Genomic DNA, 13,211 nt, shown 5'->3' on the forward strand with positions numbered 1-13,211 from the left:
AAAACTTTGTCATAAACACACCTCCCCTTTTCCATTTCCCCAGTAGCCATCTAGTGCTGATGGTCACTCCCTTCCAGAGACAGAAACTAAAAGACCAGAGAGGGAGAGACGGACAGACAGATAGACAGAGAGAGAGACAAAATGGCTGTGTAATAGTCTCTTACCTTATTGCTGGGGCATAAAATGGCCAAGGATCTCAGCAGATTTTCACAGCTGGAGGGGGAAAAAAGAGAGAGAGAAAAAACTAAAGTGAGCCACAGGAAGACAATGTGCCGGACCGACAATAAAATCTTGCTGATTCATTGACACTGCAGCTATTAGCTGTATGGGGAGAAGTAAGGGGTGCTTTAAAAAACACAATGACCAAGCGTTTTACACCACCATTAGTTTAACTAGCTCAATAAGAAGCAGCACCAATCAAACAGCTATATTAACCAAGCCTAGGGTGCCCTGCCCAAGGAGGGGCTCCTGGTTTGACTGACACACGACATTACTAGAACACCTAGAGAAGCCGTACTATCAGGAGAGGGGGAAATGAGGAGTGAAGGGACCATAATTATTCCCAACAACATTCACAGAGAGCCATGTGCCATTAGCCATGCAATTCCGGTAAAAAGGGGTCTTTCTTGGGCACAGTAGGGGCTTTTGCGGCCAAGTACTTGATTCCCCCATTGGCCTGCCACGGTGAGCTGGTCATTACCCACTCACGCTCGACGCAGAGCTGAATGGCACAGCAGGGGTGCGGGTAGTGAGGAGCGGGCAGCAGGCAGCAGGCAGCAGGCAGCAGGCACGGGCACTGCAGGTCACAGCAACCCCCATCATCATTAGGCCAAGGGAGAAAGAGCAGAGCCGGGCATGCTGGGAGCCCCTCCACTGGGCACCAGGCCTGGCCCCTGCTCCCCGCCGCGGTGAGGTGGGGGTGGATGCGGGTAATGTGGGTTATGTTGATAATGCATTAGGAGCTGCCGCTGTAGAGACAGCCTGGAGGGGTCAGGGGGTGGCTGGAGGGGGGTGGGGGGGTAGTTAAGGCTTCTGGCTCCTTCCTCTGTCCATAGTTCACTGCCTCTGGTCAGAGCCTACCATCTCCCCCCACCCCCCTCTTCACTTAAAAAGGAGCCCTCTCTTTAACCTGATTACTGTAATGAGCTTAGAAGGCTGCGAAGCATGCTGCCCTGCACAGAGATGCAGGCAACTCCTCTCCTTCCCAATCTTTCCCCACACACACACACACACACACACACTCACAACCCCCTCCAAGGCAGGCAAACATGACTAGATGGTACTGGCAGAGGTGGAAATATGCGTCTGTCTAAAACGACTAAATATTTGCTGGTGAGTCAAAGCGGACTTGATGAACCCAAGCATGTCCAATTTCACATGCTGGCAGAGAGTTGGAGAGGCAGAGAGTTGGAGAGGGAGAGAGGGAGAGAGGGAGAGAGGGAGAGAGAGAGAGATATAATAAAAGATGAGTGCAGATGTAAACTGAGACTGGAGGACATTTGTGAGCTGTAAATGGACTGAGGCTGGACCGGCTCGGCACACGAAGGAATGCAGAAGAGAGACAGCTTGGGGACCCCAGGCGAGAGTCCGCAGTGTAAACAATCTGCCGCTCACACGCTTCAGCATGAGGAGCGGAAAGGAGGTTGTGAAATCAAGTTTTCAGAGGCGGAAATAAACAGCCATCTCCCACCAACTCATCAATCCACTATTTGACCAAGAGCATTAATTAAGTACGTCTGAAGAGGTGGGGTGCTGGCTGAAATATAACGATCTTGATGCATTGCACAGTCTAAGCAGGAAGAGGGCCACAACACTAAACACGCAACCACACTTTGAAATCCTGGTCAGATGGTGAGGCAACCCTGGCTACAGTCAGCATCATCTGACCACATCAAAGTGGTAGCATAAAGATGGCTTAGCATTTCAGCAAACCACAAAGGATCTCTATTGTTTATGTTCCAGTTTCTTTCTTTCCAAGACAAGGAGGAGGAGGAGGAGGAGGAGGATGATGAAGAGTACCACTGAGACGTTAAGCCGAGACAAGGCCTCCTGCGCAACACCTGGATCCCACACGTGGAACAGGAAGAGGAGGAGCTTGCGGTGTGAGCCAGTGGGAGCTTAGAGCATCCCGCACGGGACATACATCATCCTCAGTGACATCATCTGGAGGAGATGCTGTTGCTGCGACTGGGCTCCTGACGTTCTGGAAAACCGCTGGTGCTTTTGATCGCAACCGCTACACAAATGTCAGGTCATAACTCAAGGCAATGTGAGGGGGAGGAGGGTGATGTTAAGCCATAATAGTGCTTATAAAGATTAAATAACAGCGCAGCAAAGACTCTCCAATCAGATCCCATCTGGTCAGACCTGGGCTAGAACAGGGCTAGGGCCGGAGCCGTGCCAGAGCCCATTGCTCTCCGGCGAGGCTTTTATGTGACAGAGGGGGGTTAGCGGGCCGTGATGTTACACGCTCCTCATCAGAGCCAGAGAGCGGGGAGCCCTAAACAGCTCTCTGCCAGAGCTGCTGACAGTGCTGACAGCCCTGGAACAACACCACTTCAAAAAGAGAGAGAGCGAGCCTTTTAAACGACACAATCTGCACATCCGCACTCAGTCACATCTCTCTCTCGCTCCCACTCTCTCCCTCTCTTTTTTGCCCCACCTCTCCTCTCCTTCCCCTCTTTCTTACCCACGTTGCACTTTCTGGAAGCCGTCACAACATCGGAGACAAGCCCATAAGAGTGCGCAGTGATTTATCTTTGGGCTTGTGCACTGGGAGCACTAAAGAGACGTTTTCGGGGGAGCGGGGGAGGTGGGGGCCTGCTCCACGAGGAGAGAGAGGTTTGTGCTGAAGCGTGGTGGAACAGCGGAGAGAGATGAGGGAGGATATGGGTTGGACCCAGCCTGCAGGGGCGTGCCCAGCCCCGGGGAGAGAGAGAGAGAGAGAGGGGATGCGCGGGGCTTCCTGATGGGTCCCGGTGGCGGATGTCGGGGGAGGCTGGATCTCAGTCTAGCGGTTGGAAGCAACTGGAGCGCTTCCCGTGGACCGAGCCCTCATTTGGTAAAACCCCTCAAGTTGGAGCAAGAATCGGAGCCAGGGCTGGGTTCTGTGAGAGCTCATGTCTTAGCAAATCCTGGCCTCTCTCCCTCACGCGCTCGCTCTCACTCGCTCTGAAGAGCCGACATGAGCTGCTTTGGAGCTATTTCTGATGTCCCAAAACGCCTCTTCCCCCGTCTGAAGTGTTAGAAAACTGGGATCTAATTTACGCCAGGCTCATTCAACAAGAACCCTGGGAAAATGGAAGCAAAACATGACTTGCACTGCGAGAGCACTTCACTGTGCTAAGTGTGGCATAGAACAAACCTCTTGCTGGGAAACCATGGAAAAACACACACACAAACACACACACACACACACACACACACACACACACACAGGTCACCCCCATGGCTTGGGAAGTATGAAAGGGTACTTTTGTCTGTATGTTGATGCTGATGCTGGTGACATTAGCCCCAATGTCACACAGCCAGTAGCTGCCCCTTGTGACGTTAGCAGCTGAGGACACAGAGGGGGGTACACATTGCTAAGACCACTGGATGAGCCCCTTCTCTGGGAAAGAAGGAATAGCAGAACCCCTTGTTTGGAGGCAGGATGGCTGAACCCCTTGTTTGGGGAAAAAGCCCCTGGAGCATCAGGCATGGCAGGCCCGGCCCCAAAGGACCCTCTATTTAGAGATGAGATGTATAGAGAGGAGGGGGGTCTGGAGTATGGCTGTAGGACAGTTCCGCACAGAGCTCTGAGACAGGAACAGTCTTGAGACCATGTTAGGAGATGTGGAAAGGGAAAGAGGAAAGCTCCACAAGTGGAACACACCCAGACTAGCAAGCCTAGCTGTGTACTTCATTCATTAAAAAGAAACCTCTGCATACTCATTCTTATGACCTAGTTTCAAAGGTTCATTAAGAAAATTATTTTTTACAGCCCTATAGTAAATAATCTTACTGACTGAGATTTCCTTTCAAAGATGAATAAATAAATGACCTGCACATGCAGGTCTCCAGTTGGAGTGTGTGTAAGTGTAGGCTCAAATATATAAATTATTCATCCTCCTGTATTTATAGAACTACTCCGGGGAGCCGATCTGCAGCTAGAGCATAATCCATTTAGTTTAGATGGACGACCACGTGGGCTCCCATATTGTTGAGATAACATACAACGGTCTTGTTATAGATGGAACAACCCTGTACTGTACCAGGGAAGAAAATTTCATTTGTAATGACTTTTGAAGGAGAGCGAAGACTATGGTTCAGTCAGAGTGGTTGAAAATGTATATATCCACTATATTATATGTAATGTAAGTTTTGGTCCTTGCACAATGACAATGCAATCAAATTGTTTTTGGCCAAAAAAAAAATTTTGAAACAAGTCTACGGAGGATCATTATGAGAATTTCTGGGCTGAAAAATGTGGCGACAGCATCTTTTCTTCCCTGAAATAACTAACATTTGTCTGCATTTTTCTAGGGATACCCCTGACCTGACTCGAACAGAGCTGCAACTGAAAAAAAAAAAAAGGGAGAGCCGGTAGACACAGAGCAGAAGCCAAAACAAAAACAAAATCTGCCTGCAGGCTCATATCGTGCAGCAGCATCTTTAAAAAGGCTCTCTCTCTCTTCCCCGAGTTCTCCTCTGAGGCACGGCTCGTTTGGAAAAATTCCTACGCTAAAACGGAGTGGTCCTGACAATGGTGTGGAATAGGGAGAACAGCGGCGATGATGAATCCATTTATGCATTGCATCTCGAAGGGGAGATTGCTACTAATGGTGATCGGCGGCATTTCCCAGATTCTGACTCTTCTCACAGCCAGCAGCATGATCTGGCCCGATACTCCAGTGTTTCCCATACATTGACTAATCTGTGGCGGGGCGCCACGAAATAAAATCGGCCGCCACAGATGAATATTCTATGTTTAATTTAATTTAAATTAAATATAAGGTCAAAACCTTGCATTGCCATTGAGCTGCGCTTTTTACGCACGCAGCCTTTCCTTGCCCTGCCCCACTCTCTCTCATAGCCCGCTGCCACTCCTCTGCATGTGCATTTAACAAAATATTCACGATTGTTGAAGGATTGTTGTTGCCACATAGAAGCATTGCATAGAAGACGTCTGGCTAAATTGCTATTAAATCCGCTTAGCATCGTGACCATGCTGCGCAAATTTGTTCAAAACTGCTGCATTGAAGTGAACTCTGCTAAGGTCTTATCACAACATAGTAGGCTACATTGAAGAGACTAAACTAAGTTTTATGAAATTTAGCATGCTTAGCCTACTTACAGCTGCTTGTCAATTTCGTTGAAGGGCTCATTTTATTGACTCTGACACTGAATGTTTGCAAAATCCCGATGTAAATGGAAAAGTGTTTTCCAAAATTCAAAAGTGCTTGTCCCAAGGAGAAGTACGAACCTTTATTTTAACTATGTAGAAAACGTTATGAATTGCATCCACACATCAGCAGCCTTTCACTGTGCAAGGGTTCCCTCAAACGTCTTAAAGTAAACGATCTTAAACCCCCGTTGTTAAAGTCAGCTACCACCACAAATTGAATCCAATTCTGTGGGAAACACTGTACTCTGCCAGTTCCGTGACGGATCATGGCCGAATCCGTCCCCAGTGCCAATCTGCTATCGGAGACCCTCCACGCCCTGCCCTCCACTGCCCAGGGGGGCTGTTCATAGAGGAGTGCTGGAGTGGGGGAGGCCTGCCAGCAGGACTGGGGCGATCAACACTGCAATCTGAAGGCATCCAGCAACAACACATGGCAGCACTTGAGAACGGCGCAGCAGATCGAATGCACCGCCGGGCCCTGCTGACGGAGCCAAACTGTCATATCCACTCCTCGGGACCGCTCTGACTGCCGCATCACTGTGTCAGCATGGACTCCGAGCTCGAAAAATATGATATTTAAGTGGATTTGATTTGAGTGGAGTAAGGAGTGCTCGCGCACACACACACACACACACGCAAAATGCCCTTTTAGCATCCGTAGCTTAACATATAGTGCTACAGTAGACAAAGTCTCTCGTCATATGGCAACAATCCATGACCAATGATGTGACTTACACAGAGTGTCCACTGATAAGTCCCTGCCAACAGAGCATGCTACATCTCATGAGACAGGACATCTAAGCAGTAGCAAATGCACAGTCATTGTGCTCCAGAGATGACAAGAGCAGCTAGCTTATCTGGTGGGAGCGCTCACACGGCTGTGACAGACGGGCACAATAAACGAGCTCCACGTGCCACACTCCACGGAGTCACCATGGGCCACCACGCCATCCTCCACCTGCATTAACAGGGCATTATGAACGGGTGTCCCCGTCAAAGATCACACACACACACACACACACACACGCACGCACACAGGCACACACACACAAACACAATAAAATGGCGGACAGGCGGGCACATGGCTCGAAGTCTCTACATAGTTGGGTAAGACTCTGTATTAAGGCTGGTATGGGCCATTCAAACTGCCCTGACAAATGTCTCTGAATGCCGAGTGGGGAGAAAAAAAATAAGACAATCCTGCTAATGAGAGACATAGGAACGAATAGCAGGGGCCTTCCCCTGACTCCCGGTAAAGGTAACCTAATTGTCAAGTCATCTGAGCAGATCACACCCCACTCCAACCTTTCCCAAACAAAGCACTTTTAAATGAGGACAGAAGAAAGTATTCACAGTCAATAGCAATGCTGTTATACTGCATTGTACTGTACATAAATTAGGACTGGTAGATTATGGCAAAAATCAATCATGATTATTTTGGTCCATATTGACATCACAATTATTTAACACGATTACACAATTATTTTGGAAACAAGCATCATCCATTTTCTAATAAGAATACATGCTAAATGATAAAATATCATGTTTACAAGAGTTAGCACTGTAAAGCAAATGGGTGTGCTGAATTTAAAATTGCTACATTGTTGCAAAACGGAATGCAACAAAATAATCATTATTTCCATCACCTGTGAGTTGTTTTCATAATTGTTGGAAATCACAATTGATGATTAATCGATTCATTTGATCTTGGTCTTAACTCAAATATCTGTTAAATCATGTCATATGCTCAGCAGTGTATGCAGTTTTATGTCATACTGTTTTATAACTACAGTGAAGTCCCAATAATTTAAAGCTGCTCTGAGTGGCTTAACCACATCCAGAAGGCACTTGCGCCAACACAGTCCTAGAGCAAACATAGGCCGATTAAATAATGAAGGCCTACCATAATATGACCCCATCAACCACTTTTTATTTTTCACTTTAATGACAGAGTACAGTTGCAATTGATTACAGTAACCACACATTTAATTCACTTAATGACCTTCAGACTGCATTATAAATATACACTGTACCTACCTCAAGATGACATGATACCGTAACAACCAAATGTATTAAGAAATTCATAATCACTTTCATAATTCATGATTTCACGGTCACTCAGATAGCTTACCTGAAGTAAAATAAAAATACCAGCACATAAAGTATGAGAAGCAAACTACATTAATAATTATACATATTTTTGTAATGCTAATCTACAGTGCAGATGGTGCTTAAATTTCCCCATGTTTCTCCAAAGAAAAAAAATATGGCACTCTTGATTGAAGTAACTGAAGGTCATTCAATAAAATCCGATTTACAGAAAATATGCACGCCCGAGAAATAGTCAAGCATCAAGTGATGTAATTATTTTTAATAAGGACATGACGGAAGGAGAAAGGGGATAAGACTGGATGAAATAATTATGTTACATGCTCTCCAGTCATTGGATATTGCCCCTCTGCCAAACTGTTCATTTTTTGCTGTCAACAAGGACCGCGTTTCACCTCACAGCAACGCTACAATAACCTGACCCTAGCGTGAATGAATTTCGTTCCGCTTAGCTCTGCCTAGCTTCACTCACATCCATCTGGGACCTCTTCCATTGAGAGTGATTTCTGCAACCGACTTTATGGTTCAGCCAATCAGGGCCTTGGGCGGGAGTTTCATAGATGTGACATAGCGTAGAAGCGACTGTGAGACTGTTATTAGAGTCACGGGTTGGCTTCGATGTGAGTGGTTGAAGTAGCACGTCAATAGATGACGGACAAGTGGCTTATTCAATTATATGCAAGCATTTTTTGATTAGGCCCAGCCTTCTGAAGCAACACTTCAATGGATCGGTTCCAGATGGATGAGTGGAGCTAGGCGGAGCGAAATTCATCTGGCTAGGGTCAGGTTAACGGTACAATGCTACAAATAAATATTTCTCATATGAAGAAATATTAGGTCACAACTTCAACACTTCTACATTTCATGTACTTTGGTCTGTAATTAATTGGAAGATATACATGTTTTATAATAATAATAATAATAATAATAATAATAATAATAATAATAATAATAATAATTCACAGGCCAGCCCACTGGGTGCAGAGTATATCACTTGAAACTCAAGATGTTTTTTAAACAATTTGGAAAGCAAGACAAGGTGAAAAGCTAACCACAAAATGTAAAGACTGCCAATATGGGGTTGTTTTTTAACACTAGTGATGAATACTTTGTTTAAGTTGTCATGCATCACCTGCCCACCCTGGCTACAATTGTATTAAAAATCACAGTGGTTTTACAAGCTGTACCTCAGAGAAAAACACACTACAGGGATAAAGCAATCATCTACTGCAAGACTGTCAGAGACTCTGATAGAGAGTGTTATGCTCCGTTTCTGACAGATGCCAGGACACCACAGCGCAGGGAGGGCTTCAGCTCTCCCTCCCCATCACCTCCATCACTCAAGGGCACGTCCCATGCTAATTGCCGAAGGGTACATCTATGCGTCTCATCAAGAAGGCAGCTCAAAATTGTTGGCTCGAGTACTGGTGCAGGCATGACCTCACAGGTGCAAACTAGAGTCTAGAGTGAACCGGTTCTTTAAAAAGAGGAGAGATGAATGATAAAAGCTCATGCAAAGAGGACAGGTGTGCAGACGAGAAGACTTACTTACTGAAAGATGTACAGCCCCGGGCTTAACATCCAACGAGGATTTACAGCCTTTTCTCCAAGTCCGACAATCAGCGGAGCTACCATTTCCTTGGCCCATTAGTCAGACACACACCATGGAAACTGCACAGTATTTATAAGGAGAACAGGGACGAGTCAACCAGATGTTTACCATCTAATGATACAGCACAATCCCAGAGGAAAATATCGCTCTGGTGAAAGAGATGGCCTTTTCACAGTATCTAATGTAGCCCAGTGAACTCCACTTGACCTTGCTAAGAGGACTTACAATGTGGCATAGAATACAGCATGACACAACAGGAATAATGTTGTCAATAAAATCCTTACATTTGATTACATTCCAAGTCAAGAGGCCATGTGACTGAGAACCAGAAATAAAGGGTGCTTATATCAGGTGATCCATACAATGATTTTAGAGTGCAACCTCACTAAGAAAAAAGTAGAGATAAAACCATCAAGCGTGATTCACATTGCATGCGCAAACGGCGGTGCTGCGCTATGAAACACATTTTCAATGGCTTGCGAGCGCAAGAACTGATCTGCCGCTGCGCCAAGCAAAGTCGATTTGCCGCTCCTGTGCCACATTCGAAGTTCAACCATGTTGAACTTTGATCGCGGTGCGCTGTAAATCATAGGTCTTTTGCGCTAAGCCCGGCGGCAACCACAACAAAAATCTTTGGGACATTACCTCAACTAAGAGCAACCTAGCGGCGAGCAAAGTGCATGCCGCATGCAATGTGAAGTCCCCTTCATTCAGAGGAAATTTAACAGTGATCCAGTGATCCAAGTTGCATGAGATAATGGTATAAAGGAGGACCAGGTAACAACAGCAGTGAACAAAGCTCTCTGGTTGCCTGGTACCGTACCATTTGTCAGAGGTAGAGAATGGCAGGCCTAGAGATTATTTCAAACACAAGGGCCCTCTAGTCTTCCGGCCTGACTGTGTGAAGGCCTGTGAATCAACCAGCTCTGGCTGTGTGAAGGCCAGAGCTGGCCAGAGCTGGCCAGAGCTGGACACAAGCTCACACTGCAAAGTATAACAGGAATGGATATACTATTCACTGGTGGTCTATTTGAGGTGTGGCCAAGAAGTGTATTTGTCTGAAAAAAGAGAAAGAGATTGAGAGTGTGAGCGAGTGAGATATTGAGTGAAAAAATTAATAGCATATGAGATTGCACACACCTACACATGCAGGCTATACACGTAAGGAAGAGCCCTTGGACACAGCTCCTTTAATCTACCCCATTTAAAGCTGACATTTCCATGTAATCAGTCTCAAAGCATCCCAGAAGCGACAGACGGAGAGAGGAAGTGAAGGAGAGAGAAAAGCAGGAAATGAAATCAACGCGCTCCCTTCCAGCGTGCCCCGTGCTGCTTTATTGGTGCAGGCGCTACAGATGTTGCAGCGAGCCTGATTTATGGTCGGATCCGTGCAAATCACCACAGCAGCAAGGCCAGCGCCTAATAACTGAAAGCACTTCAGGGAGACGACATGTGGTGGTGGTGGGGGTGCGGGGAGGGGGCGGGAGGATGGAGATCTGCAATCTCCCGCCACGAAATTACAGACATCATTCATCAAAGCCACAACGAGAGGGGAAGGGAGAAAGCCGTGGGGCCGGGCAGTCCCGTCTGTTTGAACGCAGCCGCTGCCTGATCTTGCATGGACACGAGTCTGTGCAAAGCGGAGAGGCACGCTCTGATGAAATAGGGGTTTTTTTCCGTGGTGGGCATCACAGCTGGTCACTCGGGCCTTCGAGGGGCAGCAGGTCACATCCCTCCAGAAGAACCATCTGCCAAAAAAGCTGCATAATCTCAACAGCTCAAGACAAATTGAAAATATACATTTTTTTGTTTTGGAATAGCACAAAAAAGAAGCAAAGCAGTACTACTGCTGCCGCCAAATACAGGAAAGTTACAGGAACGGCATAATAGTCCCTTTCTATTCTCCACATCAACAGATACTAGGGAAGAAAGGGATTCATGTGATCGGGTAATTTGAGACCGCACCTTTCAGCTGACAACGCAATTCAAGTGAAAATGTTTAAAATGCCATTATAGAATTAAGTTATATACTCTCAGCAGGGGCACAAAGGGCATATTCTGATTGGCTTCTCATTTTTTCATAGAGCGCTTGATGCCATCTCTCCTTTCATAGGCTGTCGTTGGAAATTCTACACATCTGGGGAGCAGCTGTCATCCGCTCACCCACCCCCATGTAGAGGTCACTGGGTTAGGGGCCTTCTGGAAAAACGCCATTTAATCCCGCTCAGCGAGGATTCCCTGGAAAATTAAAACGTGGGTCTGGACCGTGACACATCTCCGATGACCTCTCCCTCTTCCATGGAAAAAACCTGAGAGATTCCAAATAATTAGTGGTCTGTGCCCTCTTAAAAGAATGTGTGTGTGTGTGTGTGTGTGTGTGTGTGTTAGTGGGAAGGGCTTGTAATTCAATTAGTCCCACAGCTCTAGTCCCACCAAAAGTGGAGAGAAGGATGATGTCTATGAGGGGCATGCTTCAGCACTCACTCTATGGCCCTGTCCCCAATCAGCAGGCTACTAGCAGCCATTTGTATAATAACCTCCACATGGGGCTTCAGATACACACTACAACCCCACACAAACACACTCTCGGCTTCTATGGAGAAGTGAACAAGTGGGGGGAAACTTTGGCCGGGTCCTGAAAAAATGGCATGCCAACTGGATGCTGGGGATGGGGGTGGGGGGGTGCTAGTAAGCCACACGCGTAGACAAAGACTGACAGGGAGTTTTAAGCAACCGGGTGCCTCCACAGATTCATGACAGGCTCTCAGCACCCGTCGTGCAGTAGACAGCTTTGGCCCGAGATGACGCCTCTAACCGCTACCCCCGCCCCAATCAAACTCTCAACTGTTTCCCTGTGGAGATGGAACACACTGATGCAGACTTTACATGACGGCCTGATAAATTATCACTGATTTGATTTCTGTGTTGCCAGACAGGGGAAAAAAAAGGCAAAGTTTAAATGTCGTACATATTTCCTGGGTGATCTGCATTCACAGGCCAGACAAATGCAAATAATCATCATCATCAGCCAAAGCTGATAGTCATTAAATAATGGCGTCAACAGTCTAGCCTGCAGGGGAGGCATTGTTGGATTGGAGATTACTGGGGTAATGGGAGAACAGTTGGTAGAGGACAACTGGTGAAGACATGGGGGACGGTGTCAGCACTGGGGAAATGGGAAAGAAATGAAAGCGTATGACGCCGAAAACAAAAATGTCGAGGAGGACGCAGAAATCAGTGGGAAGGGAGAACAAGCTGCTCAGCGTTGCTAGACGCGCAAAACTGTCTCACTCGCCCCAGCCGCCTGGTGTGCACAAGGGGAGCGTTAACGCGACACCTCTACATCCTTCCAGGCCTAGAAGGCCCTGGACGAGTGCCATCTCCTGGGGAGGAAGGAGGTGGGGAGCGGACTGGTGTGTGTGTGTGGGGGGGTTGCGGTGTAGTTGGACTGTCGTCGAGGGTGGTCGCCAAGATAAGAGCGGCGAGCCTGTGACAGCAAGCAAACGTATCAGAGGAAACCAAAGCTCCATGGCAGTGTGTGTGTGTGTGTGTGTGTGTGTGTGTGTGTGTCCGTCCCTGGACACAGCTGCTGTGAGTCGCAGCTAGCAGATGGTAGAGGAGGTCTCGGAGTTAACGGGGTATCATTTTAAACCTACGTACTGCATTTCCAATGCGGGGCCCTGTAAAAGCGGACGAGGAAGCTGGCAGCTCCTGGCATCCCATTCATCCGGTTATTTTGGGGTGCGCCACATGGCTTGCTCGGCCTCTGCTCTTGGCCGGCCGGGGGGCAGGTGCTCCCTGACGCCTTCACTGGCCACACTTGAAATGGGGATTTACTCACTACGGCCCTCTTTGTGCCTGCTGTGAAGTGCAAATGGCTTACCATAACCAGCGCTTTATGGACTAGCTTCTTAAAACACAGCACAGCGCTCTGTCTAGTGTAGTTACGGTCTTTAGTTGCACACACACACACACACACACACACACACACACACACACACACGAAGAGCTGTCAGCTGCTGCATGCTGTGCATTAGGGAAGACCTTATCTGCTGAAAGGCCCTTTTCATGACATCTTCACTTTAAATCTCTAGTATCCTTATT

General features: G+C 47.2%; 1 protein-coding gene across 1 annotated transcript in view; it reads right to left on the bottom strand.

Moving 5' to 3' along the window:
* The window catches only part of tln2b (talin 2b), a 124,853-nt gene that overhangs the window by 94,958 nt on the left and 16,684 nt on the right, over positions 1-13,211 (bottom strand). Inside the window, exon 2 of the mRNA XM_048257166.1 lies at positions 165-213. The gene's annotated coding sequence lies outside the window, so the exon portion shown is untranslated. The remainder of the gene's footprint in view (positions 1-164; positions 214-13,211) is intronic.

Source organism: Alosa alosa, chromosome 11 (assembly GCF_017589495.1).
Source record: "Alosa alosa isolate M-15738 ecotype Scorff River chromosome 11, AALO_Geno_1.1, whole genome shotgun sequence".
Lineage (NCBI taxonomy): Eukaryota > Metazoa > Chordata > Actinopteri > Clupeiformes > Clupeidae > Alosa > Alosa alosa.